Source organism: Triticum aestivum, chromosome 4B, assembly GCF_018294505.1.
Source record: "Triticum aestivum cultivar Chinese Spring chromosome 4B, IWGSC CS RefSeq v2.1, whole genome shotgun sequence".
Taxonomy (NCBI): domain Eukaryota; kingdom Viridiplantae; phylum Streptophyta; class Magnoliopsida; order Poales; family Poaceae; genus Triticum; species Triticum aestivum.
Window position 1 is genome coordinate 87,123,642 of NC_057804.1, and position 13,333 is coordinate 87,136,974.

A 13,333-nucleotide genomic window follows, 5' to 3' on the forward strand; every position below is an offset into this window, starting at 1 on the left:
CTCAGGCACCCCCCCCCCTTTAACGTGCAAGCGAGTTGCGTGTACGAGAGCGAAGAAAGCACCATGAGGGCCTCGCCTGGCGATGCTCTTTGGAGGGACCCTGCAGGTTCATCACAAAAGGAACGAGAGTTCGTCGTGGCAATCGACAGTTAGCCGCTAGTTGCTTTGGAGAAGCGACGAGGCACGAAAGGCCTGGCGAGGCGTCTCGGGGCTCCCGCGAGCCTGCACGGGACTCACGAGGCCCTACCTCAAGGCGGGTTGCGCCTGGCTCTGGGCCTTATCTTGGAGTGTGTTCCTGCAAATTTGGCCAGATGCCGGTGCTCTACGTCTTCGGGTCCCGGCTCTCGAGCTAGTCTGAGCCATCGCTGGCAGGCCAGGTCGTGATGCCATGGACAAGACAAGAGGGTGAGGGCCGGAGAGCCGGTAGGAGCCCTGAGTCGCGATGCTCGGGTACCCCCCCTTTAACACGCAAGCTGGGTTAAATGTCGAAAACTCTACGTCCTCGGGTCCCGGCTCTCGGGCTGGTCTCAGCCGTCGCTGGCATGCCAGGTCGTATGCCATGGACAAGACCAGAGGGTGACGGCCGGAGAGCCGGTAGGAGCCCTGAGTCGCGATGCTCATGCACCCCCCCTTTAACGCGCAAGCTTGGTTAGATGTTGAAAACTCTACGTCCTCGGGTCCCAGCTCTCGAGCTGGTCTCAGCCGTCGCTGGCAGGCCAGGTCGCGATGCCATGGACAAGACCAGAGGGTGAGGGCCGGAGAGCCGGTAGGAGCCTTGAGTCGTGATGCTCAGGCACCCCCCCTTTAACGCGCAAGATTCCGACACCCAGGAGGAAAAGGCACCAAATAACAAGCATGATGGGTCAAAAGCATAGCCCTAAGATAAACGCAAGAAGGGTACACGCCGCTGGGTCAGGCCCGAGCGACTTGGGGATGATGCAGCCCGAGGGGCACCCCAAATAAGGTAAGCCAAGAACATGAAATAAAAGGGATACACGCCGCAGGGACGGACCCACGCGGCCTGGGAATAATGCGGCCCTAAGGGCGCTCCCAGCCGGAAATGAAACTTGAAAGATGTCACCTGATGATGTTGGGGACGAAGGGGTGTTGGTGTAGCAGACTCGGTGGGCTGCGGGAGCCAATCCTCACGAGCCCCCCGGCCCAGGGGCCTCAGGAGGCTCCAAAGGCGCTGGCGGCTCCTCGCCGGATATCTCCATCTCTGCCAGGGCTGCGGCACGCCTGACCTCTTGAGCCTCCAAGATGGCCCTCATGAGGCGGTGGTGCGCAGGAGCCGCGTTTGGCAAGCCATAAGGCATGCGCACGTAGCTATGGGGCGGACCCTCGCAGCGTCCCGCTCACGAGGGCCAGAGGCACTCCTGAGACGCGGCTCGGTTGAGCCCCGGTATGTCGATGCAGACATGCAGCCCGCCATCCTCACCTGGATGGGGGGCCACAGCGGGTAGGCGGCGGCTGCCTCTCATGACCCTTGACTCCTGTAGCTCCTGAATGGCCTTGCTGACGAACTCCTCAGGGTTTGGCCCTCCTTGCCTTGCTCCTTCTTGAGGGAAACGTGCTTCGAAACACGCCTCCACGTGGTGCCCAAGCGCCTCCCTCGTGACCTTGGCGAGGTCGGCGGCCCTCCAGGGGAGAGCCCCTGAGCCTTGCCTAAGGAGGGCGCCGGGCGCGCTTCCCTATGCGATGGAAGGAGGCTCCCCCTGAGCAGGCGCGGGCCCTGAGGGGCCTGCCTCCTGAGGGGCCGGGCCGGACGATGTCTTCTTCTTCTTGGGTGCGGCCTCGGGAAGCCTCCTGCTTCCGCAGTCTGGGTCTTCCAGTGATGCGGCCTAAAAGGATCGCTCCGGGGAGCACACTACGTCTCTCTCTTCGCAGGGCACCGTGATGACCCCGCCACTCCCTGGCATCTTGAGGACGTTGTAGCTGTGGTGGGTTACGGCCATGAACTTGGCCAGCGTCGGGTACCCGAGGATGGCCTTGTACGGCAGGCGAAAGTGGGCGACGTCGAAGTCGATGAGCTCGGTGCGGTAGTTGTCGCGTGCCCCGAAGGTGACAGGAAGGCGGACCTGCCCAATCGGGACCGTGGAGCCGTGGGTGACTCCGGAGAAAGGCTTGGTTAGCTGAAGCTGACTGTAGGGCACTTGGAGATTGTTGAACGTTTCCACGGACAGGACGTTGAGCCCTGCCCCGCCGTCGATGAGGGTCCTGGTGACCAGCACGTTGCTGATGATTGGGGAGCAAAGCATTGGGAGGACTCCGGTTGTGGCTGCGCACTTGAGCTGATCCGCTGAGCTGAACGTGATGGCGCATGCTGACCACCTGAGGGGGCGCGTGGCCTCTAGCTTGGGGAGGACTGCATTCACTTCGCGGGCGAACTGCTTGAAGATGCGCTGAGAGGCTGGGGCTTGAGCTCCACCCAGGATGCAGGCGATCACACGCGGTTCTTGGAAGCCCCCAGCCCCCTCGTCCTGATGACGGTCTTCATTTCTCCTTTGCTACAGCGGCAGCGGAGGGAGGCCTACGTTCCGTTGCGGGCGATCCTTGCGAGGCTGATCCCTCCAGCCTCCCTTGCGAGGCGGGTCCTGCCAGCGATCCTCGCGAGGTTTGTCCTGCTACCCTTGGCGCGGGCCGCGGTCTTCCCAACGTCCTGCGTTCCTTCCTCCTCCTTGGCCGTAGCCCCGGTCGCTGCGGTCAGGACGTTTGCCGACCCTTGCTTCACGCACGGCCCGGAGCTCTTGGCATTCATTGGTGTTGTGGGTGTGGAGGTCGTGGTACACGCAGTACCGGCTGCCCTTGGAGGATTCAGGCTGATCTCTACCCCGCTTGGTGTCTGGCTCGGTCGCGAGTACGGCAGCCCCCTTGCGCTTCACGTCCTTGGCCTTGGGCTTCTTCTCTTCTGGGTCCGCGGCAGGCAGCTCGAGGAGGGAGAGGCATCCCTCCTCAGCCCTGGCGCACTTGGTCGCCAAGTTGAACAACTCCAATGAGGTGCACAGGTCTTCATGCATCGCCAGCTCCTCCTTCATCTTGAGGTCGCGCACACTGTCGGAGAAGGCTGAGATGATGGCCTCCTCCGTCACCTTGGGGATCTTGAGGCGCGCGTTGTTGAAGCGCTGGATGTACTTCTGCAGGGTTTCCCCTGGTTGTTGCTTCATACGGCTCATGTCGCTCACGGCGGGTGGCCGGTCGCGGGTACCCTGGAAGTTGGCGATGAAGCGGGTGTGCATCTCGTCCCAGGAGGAGATCGTGCCTGGGGCCAGATTCAGGAGCCAGGTGCGGGCTCCATCCTTGAGCGCCATGGGAAACAAGTTCGGCATGACCTTCTCGTCCCCGTTGGCAGCCTCGATGCCCAACTCGTAAAGCTGGAGGAACTCTACAGGGTCAGCCGTGTCGTCATAGCGAGGAGGCAGGTCTGGCTTGAACTTGCCGGGCCACGTGACGCTGCGTAGCTCGGAGGTGAAGGCGCGGCAGCCCGCTGTGGTGTGACACTCCAAAATTTTAAATTTGGTTTTCATCAAAAACTTCGTTGGATTTTAAAAGAGGGCATTTAGAATTTTTCCAGAAATCCTTCCTCTTAAAAAACTTCCTTTTCTTTGGCAAGGTTTTATTTTTATTCAAGCTATGGTGTTTGATCTTTTGAAACTTTTTCTCTGTTGGTTCCCTCTCAAATTATTTTGTGAGTTTATTTTTTTTAAAAAGAAGCTCTATGAAAATTTGGGATTTTCATATCTTGAAAACCACCCATGACTTTGTATTTTGCCCATGTGGTAAAACCCCTCCAAAACCGCCCCTCCTCCTTGTAATCAACCTAAGTTCTCTGTCCCAACTAATCCAAGCAAGTTTTGGATTTTATTATAATTATTTTTCCCCTCAAATCATTTCTAAAAATTATTTGGAGCCTGAGAGTTTTTCAAAGCAAGTACCCTTTTTCATTTGAGTTTTGACCTCAAACCAACTCTCCTGGAAAGTCCTTTGTACCCACAACCCAGAACCATCTTGATCCACTCCTTCTCTTTTCAAAATTTTCAAAATTCAGTCTCTGCAAGTTTGGACCAGATTTGCCAAATTTGGTGAAATTCATATCTACACTCCTCCAAAAATTCCACCAAAAATCATGCAGCCTACTGGAGCAATGAGTAGCCACTCCACCAAGTTTCAGCTCAAGGAAAAATCCCCAGAGGCCAAATTCATTCTGTCGAACACCTTGCTTGCGCTGTTGCTGTTCATTTTCAGAAAATTCAGACTTCAGTGTCGTTTTTCGTCCGTCAGCTTCACTCACGCGTTGACAGTGCGCTTGGCGCGTTGCACGCGGCTTCTTCTCCCTGGCCAGCACCCCCGCACGCGCGCTTGGCGTCTTCCCAGCGTCGGTGGCGCCCCTGGCCGCCCGCGCCGGCGTGTCTTGCGGCGGCCGAACCCCCGTGGCAGCCGACAGGGACGGAACGGCGGCTCAACGCCGTTCGGCGCCGCCCAACGCCCCTCTGCTCTCCGCGTGGCCTCATGCATGCCAGCGCACGCCCGTGGCACCGTCGCCGTGGCCCGGCAAGCACGGAACGTGCTCACTGCCACCGACGGGCCCGCGCCGCCCCGTTCTGTCGAACTCGCCCATAGCACCAAATCCCAGCCTGATTAGCACCTAAATGGAATCGGTGGACCTCAACAACGACGCACAACTCCCTAATTACCCCCGACCAAGCCCTGCGCCACCGTAATCTTCACCGGAGACCCCCGTTCACGGCCACCGCCTCGGGCCGCCTATAAAAAGGGCCCCCGAGCTCACCCTCGAGCACGCACCACCTCTACACCTCACCAAAGCTTTGCCAAGCCACCCGGAGGACCTCGAGGAGGTCTCCTCCCCCATCTCCGGCCGCCCCGATCCGCCTCGGCCTCCACCACGATTCGCTCCGGTGAGGCCGTCTCCGGCGCCCAAACCCCGTCAGTTACTCCCTCTAGCACCCAGTAAGCTAACGCCAGCATCAATTTGTCCGCCGGAGCAAAGCTCGCCGTCGACGTGGTACTCGCCGGCGACCACCACCTCCACCAACCGACGCGGGAAGGTGCCCTAAACACGGAGGTACCCTCCGATCCCCCTGCCTCGCCGTGGATCGCCGCTGGTGACCACCGCGTCTCTCGGGCACCGGCGAGATCAGCCGCCCCGTTCGTATATTCAAACCTGACAGGCGGGACCCGCTGTCAGCCTCTCTGTCCTTTCTAAATGAAGCGTTTTCTGAAAACGCCTTCTGCCAAATTTGCTTTCCCTTTGCGCTGGCGTAGTTTCTGCCGAAGCGTTTTCTGCTTTTATAAGCTAGCCCCTGGGAACTTTCTGTTTCATTACATATGAGTCCCTGGACAAAAACCTTTATAACTTTTAAACAGAAAGGTATTTTTGATTGATTCTTTTTCTGTTCTCTTTAAAATTTTGTCTAGTTTTTTATCAGATTTATTTGAAAAATATTTGGAATACTTTTTGTGCACCCCTTGGTATTTACGATAGCACATATATTTTCTTTATACCGTAGATACCGAAGGAGGTGACGGAGCCGCGAACTACACCGAGCTAGGCTCCGACTACTCTGAACCAGGCAAGCATGTTTGAACTTTTGATATGATGAGTGTCTTGGCATGTTTTGCATTTAGTTAGTTTCATGGCATGTTGATGAGCATACCGAAGAACGTTATTTTATGCAATGTTGAGGTAAGTGAGTTCGATGATCCATAAGTGGATGGATGTGAGTATGCCTGGCCATGTGTTGGCATGAGGATGGGTAAGATGGCAGTGTTGTAGCATGCCAGGCTTATGCCAGACTATGTGACTTCAATGTCAACTCGTATCATTCCAGTTCCTTCCATTCTTCCTTCCTTGTACTACCACAGATTTTTCGTAAGGAATATGGCTTAGTAAGTTGTAAACCGCTTCCTGGTACACACCAAAAAGGAGAGGCCGTGATGATGGTTCCATGGCCCTGGATTAAAGCCAGTCATCCGGTCAGGGGGCATGGGTGTTTCCGGTTGGGACCGAGAGGGGGGCACCCCTTAGAGCGCGCGTATATAAATTTGATCCCATGCTATTCGAGATTGTGATCTCCCCGTCTCAAAAGTTTTTCTTGGACGATGTCTAGGGTGAGTCCTGGCATCGAGAGGTAGGATGGGTGTGTACTGGATAACTGTGTTTTCTTCCGAAAAACCGTAAACGGAACTAGTCCTTCGGGACTACGGAAATCCGTTGGCTGTGGGAAAAATTTTGTACAAACTCTGCAGAGTCATATATTTCCTCCAAATCATCTATTCCATGTCCAAGATCGATATTATCTTATCCTGATCAAATTTCAGTTTTGATGACAGAGACTCCGGTGAATCGCCTGAGTGCTAAGTCCGGTTATATGATTATTTCTGTGAATGGACTAACCCATTTATTCTCATAAATTGAATGTTTATTATGAGTATTATTTACTTGTGAATAAAAGCCCTTTCTGCGATGTCGCTCAGACGTCCGACTGTGGCATAATTGTATTTTACTTTCTTTTCAAGCCCTTTATGTGGTGTCGCTAAGACGCCCGACTGTGGTATTTCTTTTAAAGCCCTTTCTGTGATGTCGCCCCGACGTCCGACTGTGGCATTTCTTTTAAAGCCCTTTATGTGGTGTCGCTAAGACGCCCGACTGTGGTATTTCTTTTAAAGCCCTTTCTGTGATGTCGCCCCGACGTCCGACTGTGGCATTTCTTTTAAAGCCCTTTATGTGGTGTCGCTAAGACGCCCGACTGTGGTATTTCTTTTAAAGCCCTTTCTGTGATGTCGCCCCGACGTCCGACTGTGGCATTTCTTTTAAAGCCCTTTATGTGGTGTCGCTAAGACGCCCGACTGTGGCATCATTTCCTTATATTTATTTGTTCACCTTTTGAGGCGTCGCTTCAGACACCCGATCGGTCTTCATTTATGTTTTGTGGGATTTCAGGCGGACTACCGCCGTTTCCCTTTTACTTACCTCGTTATGCTAATTTTTGAATGTACATTGGTGAATTAATCATGACGCATTCATGCATGCATTTGTTATATCTTACGTCCGAACTGTCTTGCGAGTACTTTCAAAGTACTCACTGGCTTGTTCATTTGGCCAGATGCTAACGAAGGCGATCTCATGGATGAAGAGTTCGATAGCGAGTCCGACGCCTAGAGGAATCCCAGTCAGTCTCCTGCGACCCTGGATTTGGTCACTGTATTATATCCGCTTCCGCAACCCGAATAAATTTATCGAGCCTCACCTCGACGCTCGAGGAGATGCCAGTTCGAGAGTCGTGTCATCACACTCCCCACTGTGTCATTCCACCATCACTTTATCCTTGAGTCAGTGGTATGCCACCACACCATTGTGTTATATCCGCCATTATGTATAATTATTGGCGCGCTTGTAATAATTTGTCGAGCAGCCCTAGCTCAACCCTGTAATATAGCCTATGCTACTGGCTTATTGTATCAAGAATTTGTCTACCAGTGAGGAGGATTTCTCTCATACTGGACTCAAAAGATTGGTTTCTCAATAAATATTTTTATTGGAAAACCGGTCGTGACAAGCTTGGTACTAGAGCCAGGCTGACTGTAGGAAGCCACTAGGTGCGATCGCTAATTGGTTATTAGCATGATAGAGCTAATTTATATTTTTGCAATTGTAGTCATTTTCTGTCAGTCAGCATAAATTTATGATCTGACCATGCAGAATTTTTGCCTACTTTTGTAGATGGCCGACAACAGCTGCGAGTCTCAGACCTTCGCCAACGTGCCCGATGGGTTCGTCAAGCTTCTCTCCTTCATTGTTCAGGTCGCGATGGGGCCGTCTGTGCGCCCAGTATTCACACTCTACCAGCACAAGGTCAACGACAGTCTGACCATGCACCAGGCCACGGTGCAATTCAGGGGAGGGCGTGGTGAGTTACGCCGCTTCCGGTTCATGCGAAGAGCCATGCCTACGGAGAGGCATGCTATGCAGATGGCAGCCCGTGAGGCGATAGCTCGCCTCAGGGATGTCCTTCCCGCGATGAAGACTCGTCGCTACCGCTATCTTCCATGCCATGTGCCTTACACCTGTCACTACGCATTCTCCTGCCCCGGAGGAGAACGAGATGAGGCTTTTGAGATGCTTATTGAGTATCTCTGGGCTCTGGAGGCAGCCTTCGACAACCTGGTGGACGACTTTGTAGCTGCCTGCATGGACTCAGTCCATGGCTGTGCCGCCAACAGGAGGGAGCTCCTGCCCGCCGCACCGCCACTGACTTTTGTCTTGTCATCAGCATCTTATGCACCTACTCGTCGCCTGCCTACCACCGAAGAGTTCAACCAGGCCATTGCGCGCACTCCAGCGCGCACTGCACCACCCGTTGTGCCTACTCCTATTCGTGTTGCTCCGCCCCTGGCACCCGCTCCATCTACCCGACGTAGCCCTTCACGTCTGGAGCCTATTAGTGAGGAGGAGGTCGAGTCCCCAGCCTCACTGCGCCTCACCCTTGGCAGGGCCAAGGAGATCGCCAACATTTCCGGCTGAGTGCGCTTGCCCGTCATGCGATGTACCGCTTTGTAAGATATGTACATAGGTTGTGAGAAGTAGCCTGTTTGCGCATCATGTAGGAACTGGAGAAGTGCACTAGCCTAAATAACATGTCAGGATTATGTACGCATATCCTGAGTGATGTATTGTATAATTATCACCCGTGTGTAAGATATGTAATGAGCAGTCCTTCTCCGTGCGCAATTCGATTTGTTTTCTTAAGTGATCTTGGTCATTTAAATTAATTGCCGTGCAATTTTGGATTTGTTTTTGCGACCCTCTTCACTTTTCTTATGAGTTTTACAAAATATATCCCCAGAGTGAAAAATGTCTCGTCCTTGGACTCGCTCCATGCCTACTCCGCCAGAGGAAGATTATGACACTCAACCAGGCAACAATTTCACACAAGGGCAGTCGAGTCAACAGAACAGTGAAACGGCATTTTCCCAAATGTGCCGCCTTTATGAACAGAGTCAGCAACAACATCGTGAAATGATGAACCAAGTCATCAACATGGGAAATCACCATGGACAGTATCAGCAGCATTCCAAGTTATCTGAGCTACAGAAGACACGTCCTCAAACATTTTCTCACACTGACAAACCTCTTGAAGCCGAGGACTGGCTTCGAGATATGGAGAGAAAATTAATTATTGCAAAATGTTCAGACCCCGAAAAGGTATTGTATGCTCCGCCCTATCTCACAGGAGCAGCCGCATCGTGGTGGGAGAATTTTCTGCACATGCATCCCATCGAAAATGACATATCCTGAGATGATTTCAAGGAAGGTTTCCGTGGTGCACACATTCCTAAGAGTATTATGAAAATCAAGAAGAGAGAGTTCGATGACCTCAAACAAAGGAACATGACAGTGTCAGATTACAACAGTCAATTTACTCTATTGTCCCGCTACGCCAATGAAGAGCGTATGACTGAAATCAAGAAGATGGAGAAATTCCTTGACGGTCTGGCGCCCGCGCTTAAATGCCAACTGGTCGTGCACACTTTTCCTGATTTTAAAACACTGGTGGACAAAGCCATTACTCTGGAAAATGGGAGACGCAGTCTGGAAGATATCTGCAAGCGAAAAAGGGACCAGACTAACCATGCTCGCAATCACCGAAGCAGGACAGATTTTCAAAAGGGTGGGACACACAAATCCTCATCCAATGTCTCACGCCCAATCAAGAATTTTCATGCAAGGGACAAGGAATTCACCTATCGCCCCGGTGTTACTTGTTACGCTTGTGGAGAAGAAGGGCACTATGCCAAACAGTGCCCCAAGCCAAGGAACTCAACCCCAAAGCCGAACAACGGCGGCAACAAATCCGCGCCCAAGCAAAACAATTTCAATCCCAACAATAACCATAGGAAGGGTCATCTGAACCACGTAACCAAAGAGGAGGCACAAAATGCTCCGGATATTGTACTCGGTACGTTTCCTGTCAACACAATACCTGCAATGGTTTTGTTTGATTCTGGAGCTTCTCACTCTTTCATTTCGAAAAATTTTGCTTTGCAAAATAATTTTTCGATGCTTCCTTTGGAGAAATCCATGATCATCAAGTCCCCTGGGATTCAGCAAGTTACTCAGAATTACTGTCAGAATGTGGTCATTGAGTTCGAAGGATTGGAGTTTCACGCAAATCCTATTGTGTTGGAAAATAAAGGACTAGATGTCATCCTAGGGATGGATTGTCTAACCACCAACAAGGGGTTTATCGACTGTTTCAACAGGACCGTAATTCTCACACACCACCAAGGGAAGACCATAAGAGTATCGGCCAAGGAAGGAAAAATACCCCGGCAACCGAGGTTAAATAAGGTGGACGTTTCTGAGCTAAACAAGGTTCCAGTAGTGTGTGAATTTCCAGATGTATTCCCTGAAGAGCTACCAGGCATGCCACCAGACCGAGAGATAGAATTCAGCATTGAGCTCGCACCAGGAACCACCCCCATATACAAGAAACCGTACCGAATGGCACCATCCGAATTAGTTGAATTGAAGAAACAAATAAAGGAATTGCTAGACAAAGGATACATTCGAGCCAGCTCCTCACCTTGGGGATCACCAATTTTATTTGCCAAAAAGAAGGATGGAACGCTGAGATTGTGTATTGACTATCGAGCACTTAACATGGTCACCGTCAAAAACAAATACCCGATGCCAAGGATAAACGATTTGTTTGATCAACTCGCTCAGGCCAAGGTATTCTCAAAAATTGACTTAAGGTCAGGATACCATCAATTGAAGGTACGAACGGAAGATATCCCCAAAATAGCCTTCACCTCCAGATATGGACTGTACGAGCTCACAGTGATGCCATTTGGATTAACTAACGCCCCAGCATATTTTGTTCACCTCATGAACAAAGTATTTATGAAGTTTATGGACAAGTTTGTCGTGGTATTCATCGACGATATTCTGGTATACTCCAAGACACCAGAAGAGCACGCAGAACATCTCAGGATTGTGCTAGGAGAGCTCAGAAAACACCAATTGTATGCCAAGTTCAGCAAGTGCGAATTTTGGCTAAGACAAGTAGGCTTTCTAGGCCACGTACTGACCCAAGACGGTATCGCAGTGGACCCAGAGAAAGTCAAGGCCGTACTTGGCTGGAAGTCACCAGCCAGCGTAATGGACATACGGAGTTTCTTGGGAATGGCAGGATATTACCGCAGATTTATTGAAGGATTCTCCACCATAGCCAAGCCTATGACGCAGTTACTCAAGAAAGATAAGAAGTTTGAATGGACAGAAGCCTGCGAGAAAAGTTTCCAAGAACTAAAACGGAAGTTAACAACAGCACCGGTATTAATTGTACCCGACATACACAAGAATTTTGAAGTATACTGTGACGCGTCCAGAAAGGGTCTCGGATTCCTGTTGATGCAGGAAGGCAAGGTTGTCGCCTACGCTTCAAGGCAACTTCTCAAGCATGAGGAAAATTATCCCACTCATGACTTAGAAATGGCAGCAGTTATTCATGCACTCAAGGAATGGAGGCATTTCTTACTTGGGAATCGATGTGAAATATATACGGATCACAAAAGTCTCAATTATATTTTCACACAGCCAGAACTAAACTTAGGGCAACGACGTTGGCTGGAGTTGGTAAAGTATTATGATGTTGGTATCCATTACCATCCAGGGAAAGCAAATGTGGTGGCCGATGCCCTTAGTCGGAACCCCAGCTCCGACGAAAACAATCTGCACAGTTTGAGGCCCGAATTCCAACAAGAATTTGCCAAGCTCAACTTGATAATGGTAGCAGAAGGCACCATATAAAACTTGGAAATACAACCCGACCTTGTGGGGAAAATTAAAGGAGCTCAGCCCGGTCACACCAGCATCGAAGGCATCAAAAGAAAGCTGAGTATGGGCAAGGCCTCGGAATTCGTCATAGACAATGAAGGAATATTATGGTACGGAGAAAGGCTCTGCGTGCCAAACATAGAAGACCTTAAACAGCAGATTTTAGCTGAAGCCCACACCGCCCCGTACTCGATCCACCCTGGAGGAACCAAAATGTATAAAGATATTCAGGAAAGATTTTGGTGGCACGGTATGAAGAGGGACATAGCCACCTTCATTGCATGTTGCGACTCATGTCAACGCATAAAAGCTGAGCATCAGAGACCAGCCGGACTACTGCAACCAAACAAAATACCTGAGTGGAAATGGGATGAAATAGGGATGGATTTCATTGTCGGACTACCTCGGTCACGACACAGGAATGATGCCATATGGGTCATCACTGACAGGTTAACCAAAGTGGCACACTTTATTCCAATAAAGATGACCCACACCACTCAGAGGCTTGCCAGGATTTATCTTTCCCGCATAGTTTGTCTGCACGGTGTCCCGAAGACTATAATATCCGACAGAGGCACTTAGTTCGTCTCAAGATTTTGGGAGCATTTACAACAGGCTCTGGGAACCCAACTAGCCTTCAGTACCGCATACCACCCACAGACTGATGGACAGACAGAATGCGTAAACCAAATTTTAGAAGACATGCTGAGAGCATGTGTCCTCACCTATGGAACCAGTTGGGAAGAAAGCCTGCCATATGCCGAGTTCGCATACAACAACAGTTACCAGGCCAGCCTGCAAATGGCTCCTTTTGAAGCCCTATACGGACGGAGATGTCGTACCCCGCTAAATTGGTCAGAGACCAGAGACAGCCGTATCTTCGGCCCAGATGTGCTCAAAGAAGCCGAGGAAAAAGTCAAGCTAATCAGGGACCGACTCAAGACCGCTCAAAGCCGACAGAAGAGTTATTATGATCAGAAACATCGTGGGGTCAGCTTCGAACCCGGTGAATTCGTGTACCTATGAGTATCACCTATGAGGGGACTGCAACGGTTTAAGATTAAAGGAAAGTTAGCACCAAGATTCATTGGACCATTCTGCATCGTCGCACGAAGAGGCACTGTAGCCTACCAGCTAGACTTGCCCGAAGACTTGTCCGACATCCACGACGTGTTCCATGTCTCGCAATTGAGGAAGTGCGTAAGCAACCCAGAGAAACAAGTATCCCATGAAAACATTGACGTGCAGCCAGACCTCACTTATCGGGAACGTCCCGTAAGAATTTTAGAGGAGTCTGAAAGGAGGACCCGACAGAAGACCATCAAGTTTCTCAAAGTCCAGTGGAGCAATCACACCGACAGTGAAGCAACTTGGGAAAGAGAGGATTTTCTTCGGACAGAGCATCCACACTTATTTAAGGATCAGCTGAAATCTCGGGGACGAGATTTTTCCTAAGGGGGTAGGTGTTGTGACACT